This window comes from Neltuma alba, unplaced genomic scaffold (genome assembly GCF_004799145.2).
Source record: "Neltuma alba isolate B1F8T4 unplaced genomic scaffold, ASM479914v2 tig00010601_pilon, whole genome shotgun sequence".
NCBI lineage: Eukaryota > Viridiplantae > Streptophyta > Magnoliopsida > Fabales > Fabaceae > Neltuma > Neltuma alba.
The window spans coordinates 124715-147193 of NW_021635463.1; positions in this window are offsets into that span (position 1 = coordinate 124715).

Here is a 22479-nt window from a genome sequence, read left to right on the forward strand (position 1 = left end):
TTGATTATAACTGTAATCAGCTTTGGATATTTATTTGTGTAGTGGATTGGTTATTGTAGAACCTTGAGCTTAAATATATGAAGTTTCATGTATGTCAGTTGTAATCTTTTGATTCTCTCTACTCTTACACGGTTATGTCTTGATATTGAGTTGATTTTGGTTGCTTTTGACCTGTTGCATTAATCAATCCTTCCACACACACTAAGAGTGCTTAACAGGATCTTGAGAAATAGAGTTCATTCATTAAGATTCTAGAATTAAAGAGTACTTTAAGGTTTATCATTTTGAAACTTAGTAATTTCTACTCCCATATCAATTGATTTTGAACTATGACAGCCTGAGCACACTTTCAAAAGGATCTTTATCAGTATTTGGTTATCTATTTACCTGCATTCATTACTCATTTCCCTAAAATCTAAAAATATTTTGTTTATCCTTCATTCAATTTGCTTAATGATTTTGAAAAACCAAAACCCCTTGTTTATGTTCAAATTTGCATTGCGTGACATTTGAGTTAACTTAGGTCTATTTCGTTAAGGCTCTGTTTAAGTGAAACGACCCGAGGTTGCATCCTATAGTACAATTCTTGGATAAAAATTTTGATTTTACCTCCAAGGTCTGGAACAGGTTTGGAAAATATAATGGCGCCATTGCTAGGGAGCCAAGAAATTTGTTTTCTATGTTAGCTTGTGTCATTTATCTGTCAATTGAGGTTTCGAGCCTTTTTAGATTGCATTTTAGGTAGCTTAAGTGCATATTTGTTCATAATAGAGGTTTTCATTTTGCATAGTATCAAAATTTTTGGAAATACAAACAAATATACTGATTTTCTATACCTTTAGCATTTTTACTTTGCATCTGTATCATCCAAAAACTCTATCTTGCTCTCTGTGACCCTTTGCCACGGCATACTCCTGCTTTCGTAGCGACCAACTAGCAAAAATTAACGAGGATCCCTCTCGGGATACCTTCACCGCAGCAAACCTGCTACATTCAGCTCACAGATCGTCTCGGCTTACCTTCACTGTGGCATACTTCTGCTTTTACAGCAGCGAACCCTTCTGGACAAGTTTTGAAACTTGAACTTTTTGCCTTGCTTTCTGTGCATACACACAAGCATACTCATACATACACTTGCATCCATCACAATTCATACTTTTATCTGACTTTGTGTGTTGCGAGTCAATTTTGTTTGCTCTTTCTCTATGATTTTGTTCTTATATGCCACGAAAAACCAAGCTTGTACCCCTTAACCCTGAGATTGAGAGTAGACTTAGAGAGATAAGAAGAGAGAAGAGAGTTGAGGGGACAAGGGAATTAGTGGCTGAACAAGAAAACATCTCTGCAAAATCTAGCCTATCTAGTAGCAAGAGTGAACCTATTGAAGAAGAGATCATGGCTAATTTACCACCTAACCTACCTAATCCTAACCTTAATACTAACCAAGTGAGGAATAAAGGCAATGGATGGAATGGAGAACAAAAGAGAGTAGGAGAAAATAATGGGCACCCTAGAAGAAGAACAATTAGGGAAGCCACCACATCTGATGTCAATTTTGACCCCTTTACTGCTGCATGTCCAAATTTTGAAGTTAACTTTGAAATTAAAGGTTTATTGATTAACTCACTTCCAAAATTTCATGGCTTGACAAGTGAAGATCATTATCTTCATTTACACTCCCTTTCTATGGTTTGTCAGAGCATGAAGCTTGTGGGAGCATCGTTGGATCAAGTGCTATGGAAGGTTTTCTGTCACACCTTACTTATACAGTACCTTAGCATTCATTTAGAACCATTCCAGACCATGTTGGATGGTCTTACACTTAAAAATTTCAATTTGGACGTTAATTTTTGAAAAATTATTGTTCACTGTCCAATTTTCAGATTACAGGTCCAACTTTGAAAAATTATAAATAATTCTAGAAAAATCGTATGGAGGTGTTCTAAAATTCTAAAGAAATTTCTTTCAATGTTCTTTAAGGCAAAAATATTCAACTGAACTCACCCTCACTGAACACGTACAGTTTATTGGATTAAGATTACTATTCATTTGGTAAAATCTGGACTTTCCAGATTCTCCGCCTTAACTTTAAAAATTCATATCTATTCGTATACACATCCAAATGAGGTGATTCATCACTCATTTTAAAGCTTGGGATGTGCACTATAAGTATACCAAATTTCGTAGCTTAACTCATTCATATGGTAGGTCAAACTAAAGCTCGAAACTAACTGCTCCATGACCTACGTTTTATCCCTTAACATCTCTTTACTTTAATTCTTTTTATTTCTTTGGCATACCTAACATGGGCTTACTTTTTCCCATTCATGCTCATACATTCCTATACATGCCATAAGCTTTATAATTAAACACATGGCATTCACAACATAATTATAACATAGGAGAATTATACATTGAATATTAGTATCAATCATTAGCATCAATAGTTCTCCACTTATTCTCCTTGCTTCTCATGCCATTAGTGCCCATCATTGATTGACCTAAATGGTTGGTTACGAAGGGGTGAGATTCAAGGGAATCTCAGTAGCAAACATTACCACATACATGCATAAGATGGATGCTAGTGTATGGTATGTAGTTTTTCATAAACTTAAGTTAACTAGTGACATGCCATTATACTTTATGCTTGGTATAAAAATGCATGGCTATGGGAACATATTAAAAATAGCATTTCCAGCAACAATCATCATGTCACAACATCATTCAAACAACAAATACAAAACAACACATGAGCATACCATGTCAAGCACATAAAGGGTAAGTTCACTACCTTGCACCTCAAGCTTTCCTCTTACTTTTCCTTTGACTCCCTTGACTTTCCAACCATGTGGGCATTCGGTCAACATCACCAAACATCCTCTTGGATGTTCCAAAGGTCCTAAACATAACCATAATGATCACACAATTCTTTAGGACCATTAGATTACATAAAGTTCAAGACTAGCTTTCTTGAACATCAACCCTTTCTCTTAGTCTTAGGGTTTTCTTTCTAACTTTTCTAATATAACTCTTATCATTTCCTATCCTTAAGATTCATTTCTTGTCAATTAGGACCACTTTAGATGGCCTTAGATTCAAGAATACCAAATCTGGAAATTTTGGTTCGCGGGTACTGTTCATGCAGAAACTCCAGAATTTTTGCTCAACTTTGAAACTTCATAATTAAATCTAGCAAAATCCAAATTGAGTGCTTCCAAGTCTCACTAAAATCTCCTTAAGTCAAATTTAAAGTAAAAATAGTTTCAGAAACCAATTCTACACTGAACAGTACTGGAATTGTACGGAACTCGAAACTCTTCCAAAAGTTCAACACTGTTTCCAGATTTCAAACCCTAAATTTGAAAAATCACCATAAATCGTACACATATCCAAATGAAGTGTTCTACCCATAGATTTAAAGCTTACAGAGTGTACTTTAAGCATAAAAAATTTTAGAATTAGATACGCATAGTAACTAATTTGAAATAGGTATCAAATCAGATGCTATAGCCACCACATACCTTGATCTTGAAGCTTGAACTTAGGTGGACTTTCTCTCACTAGAAATAGCTCTTTCTCTCTCTAGATGCAAGGGCAACAGAGTTTACCCTAGTGTTCATCAGCTTGGCCGAATTAGGGGGGAGAAGAGTGCCTATTTATAGCCAAAGAGTTGGCTTGAATGGACCAAAATGCCCTTGGTAGCTAGAAGGAGGAGTAAGGGCAAATTTGGAAGTTTAAGTGGACTTTTGCATCATCATTGCATCACCTTATTACATCATCCTTGCATCATGCTTCTAGAAGAGGCCACGTGTCGCAAAAATGGTGGAGGAGAGGGAAGATTAGATCATAACCGTCGGATCTAAACTTAGCCCTTAAGTTTCCTCCTATTTTACTTGGCCCACATTTCTCTGACTTTCTTTATGGCCTTTCAGGGTTTAGAAAATTCTTCTATCTACTCCATAAGTTTCCCTTCATTCTAGAGAGTATCTATGAATTTTCTCAGGCCATAACACTTCCTCTAAGCCTTGTATAAAAATCATTTACTAAAATACCCTTTTATCGGTATAATATGCTCTTTAATTTATTTAAGCCATTCCACTGGCCTTTTGGTTGCGGGACTAATTTTATAAATTAGTACAACATTTCAACCAATTAATCCTCATTTTTATGTACATTTTTGAGGTCTCTTGCTATTTTAAATAATTACCTCAAACAGTGTACTTTTTACTGGCCATAACCTCATAAATTCCATTTAAGCTATCTCAGGGGTATTTTCATCTTTTCTCTTCATAGAAGAGTCTTAGAATATTATTTTCCATTTTCTGAGATTTTCTTGGAATTTTCTGTACACTCTTCTATTTTTGCCCTTGCTGGTCATAACTTTTTGAATTTACAGTTTAGTCCCTGCTTGGACTTAACTTCATATAATCCTCTCTTTGAGGCTTCTAACTTAACCTTTGGCCTATATCTAGTCTCTTTTCTCTCTCTAGGCCTTCAAGACTTTACTAGAGTCTCTGACCTTGATTATATTGAAGCTCCTGAAAAACTTTTACTTTGCAGTTTAGTCCCTGAAACTGCTTTGACTTCCTTTCTCATCTTTGGGACTGCTGCTCAAAAAGTGTCTGGTAGCCTATCCAATTCAGGCTCCTTTTGATGCTTCTAGGCCCAAAAGTCTGGATGTTACATTTTCCATTTATCATTGGAGGGTAAAGCTCAAGAGTGGTACATGAGCCTTCCAAGGCATGTGGCTGATGCATATCATAGTTGGGGGAACTTAAGGAAAGCATTCTTGGAGAAATACTTTCTGGCTTCTCAGACTTCATCGATAAGAAAGGAGATCTATTCGGCTAAGCAAGATTGTGATGAGTCTCTTTATGACTATTAGAATAGATTCTAAGACCTGCTCTCAAGATGCCCACACCATCAAATTCCGGATAAACAACTGGTGCAATATTTTTATGATGGGTTGAAGAACCAAGAGAAGGGTATATTAGATGTTGTATCAGGAGGATCTTTGATAGACTCCATTGCTGAAGAGGCTTAGGATTTGATCAAGAAAATGACCTTGAGTCATCAGTAATATGGTGTAAGAGACATTAGAGCGGTACATAAGTTGGGAGCTTCAACAGTTCACAACTGAAGAATAGACACCTTGGAATCAAAGATTGATTCTTTGGAAAGTAAAGCAACTTCTCAATTATCCCTTATCACTGCAGAGTTGAAGAATATGAATGTGCATAGACCAGCACCCCCTATAGATATTACTGCCCCTAGTTGCAAGAACTATGGTTTGATTATGCATATTTCCAATGCCTGTCTAGGCCGATATGAAGAGGTATCTGTGGTTTTCTAGGGTCGTGCAAATCAGAAGTGGGACCCTTACTCTAACACTTATAGTGAGTGGTGGAAAGTGAAGCCACGACTTGGTTGGAGGAATGAAGAGAGTATACCCCAAAACAAATTTTAGAAGAGTAGAGGACCTGGTTCATCCTCAAACCAGTTCCAAAACCAACCTCAGGCCTTAACCATTCCACCTAAAGAAGACACAAATCAATTTTTGCATAATATGATGGCTTTGATGAAAGAAGAAAGGACATCAAATGCCAATCAGTTCAACTCTTTGGCTTCCTTAATTTAGTAAGACTCCTCTAAAAATTATGCTAGATTTAGTGCCCTAGAGAAAAGAATGGAGCATTGGGAGACAAAGGCTGAGAACATCAACTCATATGTACCTCAGCTATCTAATAACATGAGTGAGCAGCAAGCTAGGAGCAGCGACACTATTCCCTCTAATAATGTTATAATCCCTAAGGGTTTAAATGCTATCACTCTTCAAAGTGGGAAGCAAGTTAAGTTTAATAAAGAGGTTGTTGATGAGGTGATTGAACCCAATTGTTCTATGTTATTTCATATAATTTTAAGGGTTTTTATCTTAGGTTTTGGCTCCTTTTAATGATAATTGTGCTTAATTTTGATTAAGAGTCCTTACTTTGAGTTAGTGTCTTTTTGAGGGTAAAATTGTCATAATTGGTTATTAATTTATTCAATTGATTTCTAGGACAATTGATGCTTCAAATGGTTGCTTTTTATTGTAGGACACTTGAGAATTAGAGCCAAGATTGAAGACCAAAGCATTACACAACACGAGAGTTTCCAAGAAAATGCTGTGCCGTGGCAAAAAGTCTGAAAATGTGCATCAGTGGCTATTCTGGAATAATTCGCCGGGGCAAACTTTTGAGTTCGCCACGGCAAACACTCAAAATCTCACTATATTTCCACTCTGGAATAGTTCACTGCGGCAAACTCTCTCGTATCAGTAACGTCAGATTCGGATCCAGAACACAAAAATGGACCTTCTACTCATATGATCCGACCCAGATGGACCCCAAAAGCCCTTAGAAGCCCTATTTTCGACCTATCACTCCATTCTATCATCTCCAATACCTCTATTCTCCCATCCTCTTACCTCTCCATCTCCATCTTCTTCCCCTTCCATTTCCTACACTCTTTCTTCATCCCACCTCATTTCCTTCATCTCCTGACTGCTATAGCTGAAGATTTAACTCTGGTTGGAGCTGATTCCAAGGCTATGATGAGCTAGGCTTTTCCAACTCTTGAAGATGGTTGAGTAGCATGAGTTTCCAAGCTTCAAAGGGGAGTTTTAGTTTTAATCTTTAGTTTCTAGCTATGTGTTTATGATTTCCTAAGTATAGGAGTTGTAAAGTCTTAGTTAGACACTTTGGTTAATTCTGTAATCATTGGTTAATGATTAACATTTGTAATTTGGATTGATTGATGTTGAATTTTGTGCTTAAATATATGTAGTTGCATATATGCTTCTTGTAACTCTCATGATTCTCTCCTATCTTGCATGGTTATGTTTCGGTACTGAGTTGATTGTATTACATTGAGCCAATTGCATGATCATTCCAAAATTACACATTAGGGAAGCTAAACAAAGTTTTCATTAATGAGTTCATTAATGTAAGCTTTGGACTCAATGAGTTATTGAGGTTGTTATTAAGAAAACCTAATGGATTTGTGAAACTCCTAATATTTTAAGTGAACTATAATTGCCATCAAAACCATTTTTAAGAGATTTCCTAGCAATTATTTCCGTTACATCATTATTATCTTAAAACACTAAAAACATAGTATCTTAGGTTTGTTTTCATTGCATTCAGTTTAGGCACCATTCGTTTAAATGTTAAAAACCCAAAAACCCCTTTTCATTACATTGCATGGCATTTAGTCTAACTTAGGTAATTAATTAAGGCTCCCAAGCGTGAAACGACCCGAGTTTGCACTATACTGCATAGCTTGGAATTATTTTTGACTGAGAACCCCAAAGCGAACGATAAAAAGGCTTTCGTCAAGTGGCGCTATTGCCGGGGTGCCATTGAGTTGGTTCCTTAGGCTAGTCAACTGTCAACTTTGGTTGATTGGGGTATTGTGAGCCTGTTAGGTTACATTTTTGCATTGTGCATAATAGATTTTGCATTGCATAAAAATTTTGAGATATACAAACAAAGATCCTGATTTTGATTTCGATTTTTGCATACAGTTTCATACCCTTCATAGCATTCATTGCATTTTTGAGTTTCTTCTTGTTTTCATTCTCTGTGTTTTTGTTGTTGTGTTCTTGTTTTCTTACTGTCTATGACATTTCGCCGCGGCCAACTTGCTAGATTTCAGTAAGAATCCCTCTCGGGACACCTTCGCCGCGGCCAACTTTGTGTTTCGCCACGACGTAGTTGAACCAGATTCCATTCTCCCTCTCTAGACATCTTTGCCGCGGCAAACCCTTCTTTTCGCCGCGGCGAAGGGTCCCTTATCTTAAAAAAAATTTCTTAAAAACTCTTTAGAAATTGATTGTTTAGCTTTCTTATGGCTTGGTTTAATAATAATTTAGGTCCATCTGATCACCCTTCCTCATTTGTAGGTGACAATACTCTGATGGGTGATAATTCTTCTCAAAGGCTTGATGCTATACAACAGGAACTGGATCTTCTTCTAGCACACATGGATCATAGAGAACAGGATGGGACCCATCAATGACATGATACCTCTTATCCAAACCATAACCATGGCAATGATTGGATGAATAACCCTCCACATTTTCCTTGCCATACCTCTTCATTCCATTCGTACACAAACCAACATCCACCATTAGAACAACATTATGACCTATCACCTCCACCATACAATCCACACTTTGAACACTTTCCTTCACATCATCCATATCATGAGCCAAACATTCCATCACATGAACCCTACCACCAATACCCTTCCTCATCTCACCAACCATTTCATGAACCATCACCGTTATTCTATCGATGTTCCACTTCATACCTTGAACCATTCTCACCGCATAATTCCCCCTTTGAATCATCTCCTTCGCCAAATGACTACCACCACCAACCCTTGTCCCAATCCATATACCAACCCCTTCCCCAATCTTATGAACATGAATTCAATGAACCTGACCCATTTCTCACTATTCCTAAGAATGACCAGATACAATTTTTAAGAGAAGCTTATGACCGTTTAAATTCATACTACTATGGATTACTTGAAGAGGTAGAAATATCTGGAATTTCTAAGGAATCAGAGGAAGAGTTAGAAGAATGTCAAAGTGCATTGGGAAAGTTCTTGAGTGATATAGCGCGAATTGAGTCTGAGATTGGGAAAGATGAATCAAAGTGTCCAGATTCACTCATGCAAGAGGCTGAGATGAAGCAAGAACATCTACAAACTCATAAGGACTCGTGCCCTACATTAGGTAATATTGCTCCTCTTCTTGAAGAGATTGACCCTTGTACTAGAACTACTATTCCTGTTGAAGTTATTGATAATGTGAGTGATGATGAGGTGGATGAAGAAATCATAGTTGAATCCCCTCATATGTTTCAAAATAAAAATTCTCACTTGAACACTTCTAATAGTAGTTGTTTAGTTGATGATGTTGCTTGCACTGTCACTGCTTCTTTGTGTGAAGAACATACTTCTCTTTCTAGTGCTGGATTGGATGGTGAAATTGATTTTGATTGCAATGCTCACACTATATGCATGGATTGCATTGATAACAAAAATGATATACTTGTTGAGTGGCAAAAGCAGAACTTTGGTAAAGTGTGTGCATTACCTTCTAGTACTGAAAGTGCTAAAAATATAAAGCATGATGTTGATGTGAATTGCCTAGAAGATGATTCTGTGGAAAAATGTGAACCTAACCATTGCCTTAAGAATCAAATTCATGATAATTCCAATGAGTTTGTAGCTTATAATAATGTTGAGAAAGGCTTTAAAGTTTCAATTGATAAAATCATGAATATCAATAAGTCTTTCCAACAAGTTTTATCTTGTGATTTACCTCCTGATTTATCTTGCATTGTAAATAGTAGTTTGCATAAATCGTTTTGTTCTTTCTTTTCTTCCCCTTCAAACACTACCTCTTGTGAATGTGATAGTGATGTACTGTACTCCAACAACTGTCAGTTGGATTCTTCAGCTTCCACTTCGCATGAGCTTGGGTATTTTAAAAATTTAAATAAAAATTTGACTCCTACTAATGGGAGTACTATTGATTTTCTTGGTTATGATAGTTACTTGGAGAGATTAACTTTTAAACTATCTTTATTTCATTTTTATCCTCTTCATGTTTCTATTTCTAGATGTGGTACTGCTGTTGGTTCTTCTTGCTGGCAGGACTCCGCACCACCACTACTAAGGAAGATCAATAAAGGAGAAGTGAGCACATGGAAGAAATGCATGTTTCTTATCCGGGATGAGAACTTCTCCTATAAGAGTTTAAAGAGATTTCGTTCTAAAGGTTGTCCCTTTCCTTCCTTAACTCTTATTTTTTGAATTATTTGCTTGTTTTGTGAGATAAGTATGGCTGGGACATAGCCAGTAGTAAAAGTAGTTTCTTTTCTTTTTTTTTTTTCTTTTCCTCCCTTTTTGGTTTTGGCTTCTCTTGTTTAGGGTTGTACTTGAGTTTTGCATTAGGGACAATGCAAGATTTAAGTGTGGGGGAGGGATTGATATTCACTAATTTTGTTGTGTTTTCCTATGTTTATTGAAAATCTTGTTTTCTAAAAAAAAATATTTCAAAATTTTGATTGATTTTTGAACTTAATTTGAAGATTTTGAGTCAAATTTTTGAAAATTTTTGCTTCAACTAACTTACACTTGAATTTGTGTATTTTTGGACTTTGGTAAATGTTTTTGAACTTGTATTGATACTTTAGAATTGCTACTTGTTTAAAGTTGATTGTTTAAGTTTCATTGGTCATAATTTTTCAAGCTTGCTTTTATAATGACTAAGTTAATGTATTGTGATTAATCTGAAGTACAATTAATCTTTGTGTATGAGCATTTGAGATTTAGCCTTGTTGGAAGATTCTTTGAGCCTAATTTTCATTCATAGTGAGTTGCATCCACTTACATTTTCCACTTTCTAGAACTTGCTCCAATTCTTAATCAAGACTTAGTTGCATTAATGTGATAAGCATGATAGAGGCATTCTTTTCTAAACCCTTACATCCCAAACACAAACCCACATGATTTTCTCCATTGCTAACCATTTCAGCCTTCATCTTTTCTTAAGTGCCAAGACATGCATTATACATTCAAGTTTCTAACATTTTCACTATTCCATTCATGATGTGTTAAACTTTGTCTTCTTGGGTTTGGAATTGCCAAACAAAAAAAAACAGAGAGAGAGAGAGAGAAAAGAAATAGAAAAAGGCAGAGAAATAGAAGAAAATGCTTGAGAAAAGCCAAAGAAAGAAAAATCAAAATAAAATGGTACCAACAGAATAAAATGTTGAAATAAGGCAATTCATTGGTGGTTTGAAGAACAAAGTTGTGCTTTAAGAGATTAGAGTAAATGTTACTTGGAAACCTTTTCTAAAATGATTGGTGCTTAATCATTTCATATTTTTTCATCTCATCTTATTTCGGTTAGCCCTTTCAATCATCATAACCTTAAAAGTCCTCTTGATCATTGCATTTATGCATTAAAAGTGAAGAGGTAGGATTTTAACAAGCTTATGGTAAAGTGTTGATTAAGTGGATTTGAGAGAGAATTACCCAAACTGGTGAGTAGAGTGAAATAGTTTATATCTTGAGTGTTTTCTCTTTTGTTCATTCCCATTGCATTAACTGTACTCTACTTTAATCCCTTCTCATTAATTTAGATTACTATAATTGCTTGTTTGAAAAGTTGGATTAATGGCACTACCGCTTTCTTATTTTGAATTCATAGGGGTTCCCATTTGTATCAATGCTATATTCTCTTGCTCTAGTTTTGTATTGCCTTTGTCCAGGAGTACAAAGGTTTAAGTGTGGGGGATTTGATTAAACCCAATTGTTCTATGTTATTTCATATCATTTTAAGGGTTTTTATCATAGGTTTTGGCTCCTTTTAATGATAATTGTGCTTAATTTTGATTAAGAGTCCTTACTTTAAGTTAGTGTCTTTTTGAGGGTAAAATTGTCATAATTGGTTATTATTTGTATTCAATTGATTTCTAGGACAATTGATGCTTCAAATTGTTGCTTTTTATTGTAGGACACTTGAGAATTAGAGCCAAGATTGAAGACCAAAGCATTACACAATACGAGAGTTTCCGAGAAAATACTGTGCTGTGGCAAAAAGTCTGAAAATGTGCATCACTGGCTATTCTGGAATAGTTCGCTGGGGCAAACTTTTGAGTTCGCCATGGCAAACCCTCAAAATCTCACTACATTTCCTCTCTGGAATAGTTTGCTGCGACAAACTTTTGAGTTTGCCGTGGCAAACTCTCTCATATTAGTAACGTCAGATTCGGATCCAGAACACAAAAATGGACCTTCTACTCATATGATCCGACCCAGATGGACCCCAAAAGCCCTTAGAAACCCTATTTTCGACATATCACTCCATTCTATCATCTCCAACACCTCTATTCTCCCATCCTCTTACCTCTCCATCTCCATCTTCTTCCCCTTCCATTTCCTACACTCTTTCTTCATCCCACCTCATTTCCTTCATCTCCTGACTGCTATAGCTGAAGATTTAACTCTGGTTGGAGCTGATTCCAAGGCTATGATGAGCTAGGCTTTTCCAACTCTTGAAGATGGTTGAGTAGCATGAGTTTCCAAGCTTCAAAGGGGAGTTTTAGTTTTAATCTTTAGTTTCTAGCTATGTGTTTATGATTTCCTAAGTATAGGAGTTGTAAAGCCTTAATTAGACACTTTGGTTAATTCTGTAATCATTGGTTAATGATTAACATTTGTAATTTGGATTGATTGATGTTGAATTTTGTGCTTAAATATATGTAGTTGCATATATGCTTCTTGTAACTCTTATGATTCTCTCCTATCTTGCATGGTTATGTTTCGGTACTGAGTTGATTGTATTACATTGAGCCAATTGCATGATCATTCCAAAATTACACATTGGGGAAGCTAAACAAAGTTTTCATTAATGAGTTCATTAATGTAAGCTTTGGACTCAATGAGTTATTGAGGTTGTTATTAAGAAAACCTAATGGATTTGTGAAACTCCCAATATTTTAAGTGAACTATAATTGCCATCAAAACCATTTTTAAGAGATTTCCTAGCAATCATTTCCGTTACATCATTATTATCTTAAAACACTAAAAACATAGTATCTTAGGTTTGTTTTCATTGCATTCAGTTTAGGCACCATTCGTTTAAATGTTAAAAACCCAAAAACCCCTTTTTATTACATTGCATGGCATTTAGTCTAACTTAGGTAATTAATTAAGGCTCCCAAGCGTGAAACGACCCGAGTTTGCACTATACTGCATAGCTTGGAATTATTTTTGATTGAGAACCCCAAAGCGAACGATAAAAAGGCTCTCGTCAAGTGGTGCTGTTGCCGGGGAGCCATTGAGTTGGTTCCTTAGGCTAGTCAACTGTCAACTTTGGTTGATTGGGGTATTGTGAGCCTGTTAGGTTACATTTTTGCATTGTGCATAATAGATTTTACATTGCATAAAAATTTTGAGATATACAAACAAAGATCCTGATGACTACCACCATATCTTGAATCATTCTCACCATATAATTCCCCCTTTGAACCATCTCCTTCGCCAAATGACTACCACCACCAACCCTTGTCCCAATCCATGTACCAACCCTTTCCCCAATCTCATGATCATGAATTCAGTGAACCTGACCCATTTCTCACTATTCCTAAGAATGACCAGATACGATTTTTAAGAGAAGCTTATGACCGCTTGAATTCATACTACCATGGATTATTTAAAGAGGTAGAAATATTTGGAATTTCGAAGGAATCAGAGGAAGAGTTAGAAGAATATCAAAGTGCATTGGGAAAGTTCTTGAGTGATATAGCGCAAATTGAATCTGGGATGGGGAAGGATGAATCAAAGTGTCCAAGTTCACTCATGCAAGAGGCTGAGATGAAGCAAGAACATCCACAAACTCACAAGGACTCGTGCCTTACATCAGGTAATATTGCTCCTCTTCTTAGGAGATTGACCCTTGTGCTAGAACTACTATTCCTGTTGAAGTTATTGATGATGTGAGTGATAATGAGGTGGATGAGGAAATCATAGTTGAATCCCCTCATATGTTTCAAAATGAAAATTCTCACTTGAACACTTCTAATAATAGTTGTTTAGTTAATGATCTTCCTTGCACTGTCACTGCTTCTTTGTGTGAAAAACATGCTTCTCTTTCTAGTGCTAGATTGGATAGTGAAACTGATTCTGATTTGAATGACCCTTTATCTTGTTCTTGCAATGCTCACACTATATGCATAGATTGCATTGATAACAAAAATGATATACTTGTTAAGTGGCAAAAGCAGAACTTTGGTAAAGTGTGTGCATTACCTTCTAGTATTGAAAGTGCTGAAAAGCTAAAGCATGATGTTGATGTGAATTGCCTAGAAGATGATTCTGTGAAAAAATGTGAACCTAACCATTGCCTTAAGAATCAAATTCATGATAATTCCAATGAGTTCATAGCTTTTAATAATGTTGAGAAAGGCTTTAAAGTTTTAATTGATAAAATCATGAATATCAATAAGTCTTTCCAACAAGTTTTATCTTGTGATTTACCTCCTGATTTATCTTGCATTGTAAATAGTAGTTTGCATAAATCATTTTGTTCTTTCTTTTCTTCCCCTGTAAACATTACCTCTTGTGAATGTGATAGTGATGTACTATACTCCAACAACTATCAGTTGGATTCTTCAACTTCCACTTCACATGAGCTTGAGTGTTTCAAAAATTTAAATAAAAATTTGACTCCTACTGATGGGAGTACTATTGATTTCCTTGGTTGTGATAGTTACTTGGAGAGATTAACTTCTAAGCTGTCTTTATTTCATTTTTATCCTCTTTATGTTTCTATTTCTGGATGTGGTACTGCTGTTGGTTCTACTTGCTTGCAGGACTCCACACCACCTCTACTAAGGAAGACCAATAAAGGAGAAGTCAGCATATGGAAGAAATGCATGTTTCTTATCCGGGATGAGAACTTCTCCTACAAGAGTTTGAAGAGATTTCGTTCTCAAGGTTGTCCCTTTCCTTCCTTAACTCTTATCTTTTGAATTATTTGCTTGTTTTGTGAGATAAGTGTGGGGGAGGGACATAGCCAGTAGTAAAAGTAGTTTGTTTTCTTTTCTTTTCTTTTGCTCCCTTTTTGGTTTTGGTTTCTCTTATTTAGGGTTGTACTTGAGTTTTGCATTGGGGACAATGCAAAGTTCAAGTGTGGGGGAGGGATTGATCTTCAGTGATTGTGTTGTGTTTTTCTGTGCTTAATGAAAAATCTGGTTTTCTAAAAATTTTCAAAATTTTGATTGATTTTTTTGAACTTAATATGAAGATTTTGAGTTAAAATTTTTGAAAATTTTTGCTTCAAGTAACTTACACTTGAATTTGTGTATTCTTGGACTTTGGTAAATGTGTATGAACTTGTATTGATACTCATGAGAATTGCTATTTGTTTAAAGTTGATTGTTTTTGTTTCATTGGTCAGAATTCTTCAAGCTTGCTTTTCTATTGATTGAGTTAATGCATTGTGATTAATCTGGAGTACAATTAATCTTTGTGCATGAGCATTTGAGATTTAGCCTTGTTGGAAGATTCTTTGAGCCTAATTTTCATTCATAGTGAGTTGCATCCACTTACATCTTCTACTTTCTAGAACTTGTTCTAATTCTTAATCGAGACTTAGTTACATTTATATGATGAGCATGATAGAGGCATTCTTTTCTAAACCCTTACATTCCAAACACAAACCCATATGATGTTATCCATTGCTAACCATTTGAGCCTTCATCTTTTCGTAAGTGCCAAGAGATGCATTATACATTCAAATTTCCAACATTTTTACTATTCTATTCATGATGTGTTAAACTTTGTCTTCTTGGGTTTTGAATTGCATAAAAAAAAACAGAGAAAAGAGAAATAGAAAAAGGCAAAGAAATAGAAGAAATGCTTGAGAAAAGCCAAAGAAAGAAAGATCAAAATAAAATGGTACCAATAGAATAAAATGTTGAAATAAGGCAATTCATTGGTGGTTTGAAGAACAAAGTTGTGCTTTAAGAGATTAAAGTAAATGTTAGTTGGAAACCTTTTCTAAAATGCTTGGTGCTTAATCATTTCATATCTTTTCACCTCATCTTATTTCATTTAACCCTTCCCATTATCATAACCTTAAAAGTCCTCTTGATCATTACATTCATGCATTAGAAGTGGAGAGGTAGGATTTTAACAAGCTTATGGTAAAGTGTTGATTAAGTGGATTTGAGAGAGAATTACCCCAACTTGGTGAGTAGAGTGAAACAATTTATATCTTGAGTGTTTTCTCTTTTGTTCATTCCCATTGCATTGACTGTACTCTACTTTAATCCCTTCTCATTAAATTAGATCACTATGATTGCTTGTTTAAAGAGTTGGATTAATGGCACTACCGCTTTCTTACTTTGAATTCATAGGGATTCCCATTTGTATCAATACTATTCTCTTGCTCTAGCTTTGTATTGCCTTTGTCCAGGAGTACAAAGGTTTAAGTGTGGGGGATTTGATTGAACCCATTTATTCTATGTTATTTCATATCATTTTAAGGGTTTTTATCATAGGTTTTGGCTCCTTTTAATGATAATTGTGCTTAATTTAGATTAAGAGTCCTTACTTTGAGTTAGTGTCTTTTTGAGGGTAAAATTGTCATAATTGGTTATTAATTGTATTCAATTGATTTCTAGGACAATTGATACTTCAAATTGTTGCTTTTTATTGTAGGACACTTGAGAATTAGAGCCAAGATTGAAGACCAAAGCATTACACAACATGAGAGTTTCCAAGAAAATGCTGTGCTGTGGCAAAAAGTCTGAAAATGTGCATCAGTGGCTACTCTGGAATAGTTCGCCGGGGCCAACTTTCAAAATCTCACTAGAATACCTCTCTGGAATAGTTCGCCGTGGCCAACTTTTGAGTTCACCGCGACGAACCTCTTCGTATCAGTAACGTCAGATTCGGATCCAGAACGCAAAAATGGACCCTCTACTCATATGATCCGACCCAAATTGACCCTAAAAGCCCTTAGAAACCCTATTTTCGACCTATCACTCCATTCCATCTCCTACAACACCTCTATTCTCCCATCCTCTTGCCTCTACACCTCCATCTTCTTCCCCATCCATTTCCTTCATCTTTCATTCACTCCATCTCATTTCCTTCCGCTCCCAGCTACCATGGCCGACGGATTCACTTCAGTTGGAGCTTTTCTTGAAGCTATGGAGGGCTAGGGTTTATCAACTCTTGAAGAATGGTGGTGTGGCTTGAGTTCCTAAGCTTCAAAGGGGAGTTTAGTTTCAGTTTGCAATTTTTAGCTATGATTTATGGCTTTCTAGGTCTAGGAGTTGTAATTTCTTAGTTAGGAACTTGGGACTGATACTGTAATTATTGGTTAATGATTACATTTGTAATTTGGATTGATTGATGTTGAACTTTGTGCTTAAATATATGTAGTTGCATATATGCTTATTGTAACTCTCATGATTCTCTCTTATCTTGCATAGTTGTGTTTGGGTACTGAGTTGATTGTGTGTTTCATTAAGCCAATTGCATGATCATTCCAAAATTACACATTAGGGAAGCTTAACAAAGTTTTCATTAATGAGTTCATTAATGTAAGATTTGGACTCAATGAGTTATTGAGGTTGTAATTAAGAAAACCTAATGATTTGTGAAACTCCTAATATTTTAAGTGAACTATGATTGCCATCAAAGCCATTTTCAAGAGATTTCCTATCATTCATTTCCATTCCATCATTATTATCTTAAAACACCAAAAATATAGTATCTTAGGTTTGTTTTCATTGCATTTAGTTCAGGCACCATTCATTTAAGTCTTAAAAACCCAAAACCCCATTTCATTGCATTGCATGGCATTTAGTCTAGCTTAGGTAATTAATAAAGGCTCCCAAAAGTGAAACGACCCGAGTTTGCACTATACTGCATAGCTTGGATTTATTTTTGATTGAGAACCCCAAGGCGAACGACAATTTAGGCTCTCTTTCATTGACCTAATTAAAAAGATTCCTAAATATGCAAAAGTTCTTAAAGAGCTGTGTACACAAAAGAGGAGATTTGAGCCTAATAAAAGAGTCCAATTGCCCTCTAATGTGTCTGCCTTGTTTAAACCCCAAATCCCAGTAAAATGCCAAGAAGCTGGATTTTTCACTATCCCTTGCACTATAGGGGGAGCCCTGCTAGATCTAGAAGTAGCCATTAATGTCATGCCTAAGTCCATTTATACTTTACTAGGAGTCAAGACTCTTAAGTCTGCTACTGTTGTACTCCAACTAGCTGATAGGACTATTAGGTATCCTAAGGGCATTATTGAGGATATTTTGGTCCAAGTTAAGGATTTGGTTTTTCCAGCTGATTTCTATGTGCTTGACATGTCTTCTGAGCTTGTAAATGACACCACACTAATCCGTAGTCGACCTTTCTTGAGGACTGCTAATACCATAATTAGCATGAAAGAGGGGACCATTACAATAGAAGTAGGTGATAATAAGGTTTCTTTTAACATGTATGAAGCAATGAAACATCCTTATAAGGACTATTCACTTTTAGGTGTTAACATGATAGACATTGCTATTGAGGATGCTTGCTCTGAAATTGAATTGCAACATGATTCTTTTTGTTCTGACCTTTACTCTACTAATTCTAATGATGAAGATGAATCTGTTTCTTCCTTTTCATCTCTTTATTAATCTCTTTTTACTTGTTCATATGGTGGTGACGTGACATGCCTTGACTGTACTGTAGTTAATTGCATGCTTTTCATCCCGCATACATTCTCTGTGTTATCTACCGATGCGAAATCGAATTGTGATTCCTCTATTGTCAGTGATGATTCCCTTAGGGAAAGATTTTTTGTTGATATTTCAGATTGCCCTAACATTACAGAAGCTAATGCTGAAATGGAGAATGATGGTATGGAGAAGAATCCCTCCAAGGTGGTTGCTGCTGTACATCAACTTGAAGTTGGTTCAATGCTTGGAGAGGAAGGAAACTGCAAAGCTAATCATATTCAACCAGAGCTGTCATGGGTTGAAGGAAAAGGGAGTAATCTATTCTCTCTTGAACTTCATAAACCGATCCCTTCTGTTGTGCAACCACCTATGCTTGATTTGAAACCCCTACCCCCTACTGCTTGTTTGAAGAGTTGGGTTAATGGCACTACTGTCTTCTTACTTTGAATTCATAGAGATTCCCATTTGTATCAATGTTGCTCTCTTGCTTTGTTTTGTATTGCCTTTGTCCAGGAGTACGAAGGTTTAGGTGTGGGGAAATTGATCAACCCATTTGTTCTATGTTAATTCATTGTATTTTTAGGGTTTTTATTATAGATTTTAGCTCTTTTTGATGATAATTGTGTTTAATTGTGATTAAGAGTCCTTGTTTTGAGTTAGTGTCTTTTTGGGCATAAATTGTCATAATTAGTTATTAATTGTATTCAATTGATTTCTAGGAAAATTAATGCTCCCAATTATTGCTTGTCATTACAGGACAATCAAGAATCAGAGCTAAGATCAAGGACCAAAGGATTACATAACACAAGATCAAGAGCAGCACACCTTTCCACTTTACCGCGGCAAAGAGAATGATTCACCATGACGCAACATGAAACTTTCACCAGTGACATCTCGAGCCAAGTTCACCGCGACCAAGAATTGGTTTTGCCACGACTAAATCACAAGCTAAAGTGAATCACCTCTCGAGCATGCTTTGCCGCGGTGAAGGCTTGCCTTATCAGTAAACCTAGATTCGGATCAAAATGTAAAAATGGAACCTCTAATCATAAGATCCGACCCATTCCACCACTTTACCTGGGGGAAAACCCTATTTTCAGTCAAATACTCGATCTACACTATCCATCCACCTCAAACACCCTTTTCTTTTGTCTCCTTGCCTCTCCACCTCCACCTTCTTTCCTATCTATTTCCTTCATCTTTTCTTCACCTCATCTCATCTTTCTCCATTCCTAGTGCCATGGTCAGTGAAGTCACTCTGGTTGGGGTTGATTCTGAGGCTATGGTGGGCTAGGGTTTTCCAACTCTTGAAGATGGTAGAGTGGCATGAGTTTCTGAGCTTTAAAAGGGAGTTCCAGTTCCAATCTATAGTTTTTAGCTATGTTTTTATGGTTTTCTAGGTTTAAGGATTATAATTCTTAGTTGAATACTTGGATTGCTCCTGTAATCATTGTTTAGTTATTTATATATGTAGTTTGAATTGATTAATGTTTAATTCTGTGCTTCGATATATGTGGTTGCTGATTTAACCATGTCGTTACGCTTTGGGGTCAAATGCAATAAATTTATAACCGAATCCCAGGGATGTAGTATAGCAGTGCAATCCTGGTTCTGTTCACTTTTGGGAGCCTTTATTAATGACTTAAGCTAGCTCAATGCAATGAAAATAAACCTAAGCTATAGTATTTTTGGTATTTTTGCATAAAGTGTTGATAGAATGGAAATAGATGATAGGAAATCTCTTGAAAATGGTTTTAATGGCAATCATGGCTTACTTAAGATATTGGGAGTTTCATAAATCATTAGGTTTTCTTGAATAACAACCTCAATCACCCATTGAGCTCAACATTTAAATCAATAAACTTCATTAATGAAAACACTATTAAGCTCTCCTAATGTGCAATTTGAGAATGATCAATACAATTAGTTCAACGCAACCCAACATCAACTCAAGATCAGAACACAACCATGCAAGATAAATGAAAATCAATAGGATTACATGAAACATATATGCAACCGTATATATTGAAGCACAGAATTCAACATTAACTAGTCCAAACTACATATACAAATCACTAAACAATGATTACAGGAGCAACCCAAGTATTCAACTAAGAATTATAATCCTTAAACCTAGAAAACCATAAAAACATAGCTAAAAACTAGAGATTGGAACTGGAACTCCCTTTTAAAGCTCAGAAACTCATGCCACTCCATCATTTTCAAGAGTTGGAAAACCATAGCCCACCATAGCCTTGGAAACAGCTCCAACCATAGTGAAATCCTCAGCCATAGTAGCTAGGACATGAAGAAAAAAAGATAGGATGAAAAAAGGGTGAAGGAAATGGATAGGAAAGAGGGTGTGATTGAACCAATTGTTCTATGTTATTTCATATCATTTTAAGGGTATTTATCATAGATTTTGGCTCCTTTTGATGATAATTGCGCTTAATTTAAATTAAGAGTCCTTACTTTGAGTTAGTGTCTATTTGAGGGTAAAATTGTCATAATTGGTTATTAATTGTATTCAATTGATTTCTAGGATAATTAACTCTTCAAATTTTTGCTTTTTATTATAGGACACTTGAAAATTAGAGCCAAGATTGAAGACCAAAGCATTACACAGCATGAGAGTTTCCAAGAAAATGCTATGCTGTGGCAAAAAGTCTAAAAATGTGCATCAGTGACTATTCTAGAATAGTTCGCCGAGGCAAACTTTTGAGTTCGCCACAGCAAACTCTCAACATTTCACTAAAATTATTCTCTAGAATAGTTCACTATGGCAAAGTTTTGAGTTCGCCGCGGCAAACTCTCTCGTATCAGTAACGTCAGATTCGGATCCAGAACGCAAAAATAGACCCTTTACTCATATGATCCGACCCAGATGGATCCCTAAAACCCTTAGAAACCCTATTTTCGAAAGAGAACTCCATTCTATCATCAAGAACACCTTTATTCTCTTATCTTCTTGCCTCTCCACCTTTATCTTCTTCCCCATCCATTTCCTTCACCTTTCCTTCACTCCATCTCATTTCTTTCCACTCCCAGCTGTCATGGTTGACAGATTCACTTTGGTTGGAGTTTTTCTTGAAGCTATGGAGGGCTAGAGTTTATCAACTCTTGAAGAATGATGGTGTGGCATGAGTTTCCAGACTTCAAAGGGGAGTTTAGTTTCAGTTTTCAATTTTTAGCTATGATTTATGGCTTTCTAGGTCTAGGAGTTGTAAATTGTTAGTTAAGAACTTGGGATTGTTACTGTAATCATGGATTAATGATTTACATTTGTATTTTGGATTGGTTAATGTTGAATTCTGTGCTTAAATATATGTAGTACATATATGTTTCCTTGTAACTCTCTTGATTCTCTCTTATCTGACATGGTCATGTTTTGATATTGAGTTGATTTTGGGTTGCAATAAACCAATTGCTTAACAATGTTTTCATTAATGAAGTTCATTGATTTAAACATTGGACTCAATGAGTTATTGAGGTTGTTATTAAGAAAACCTAATGGATTTGTGAAACTCCTAATATCTTGAGTGAACTATGATTGCCATCAAAATCATTCTCTGGAGATTTCCTATTATTCATTTTCATTCCATCATCATTATCCAAAAATACCAAAAATATAGTAGCTTAGGTTTGTTTTCATCGCATTTAGTCTAGCTTAGGTAATTAATAAAGGCTCCCAAAAGTGAAACGACCTGAGTTTGCACTATACTGCATAACTTGGATTTATTTTTTATTGAGAACCCCAAGGCGAACGACAAAAGTTCCTCATCAGGGTGGATATGAAGAGGTAGGAAGATCAGAGAATAAGGATGTTGGACATGAGAGAATGGAGTGATGGTATAAAAACAGGGTTTCTAAGGGCCTAAGGGGTCCATCAAGGTCAGATTATTTGAGTAGATGCTCTATTTTTGCGTTCTAACCTGAATCTGACATTGCTGATACAAGACATTTCATTGCGGTGAAGTAATGTTTTAGTCACAGCAAAATGAAACATTCCCGAGAGGTTCTAGTTGAGATTGACATGTTGCGCCGCGGCAATGCATAATGCTGCTGCTACTAATCTTGTGTTTTCTAATCTCTTGGTCTTCAATCTTGGCTCTAGTTTTTAAGTATCCTGCAATGAACAACAATGGTTTGAAGTATTAATTGTCCTAGA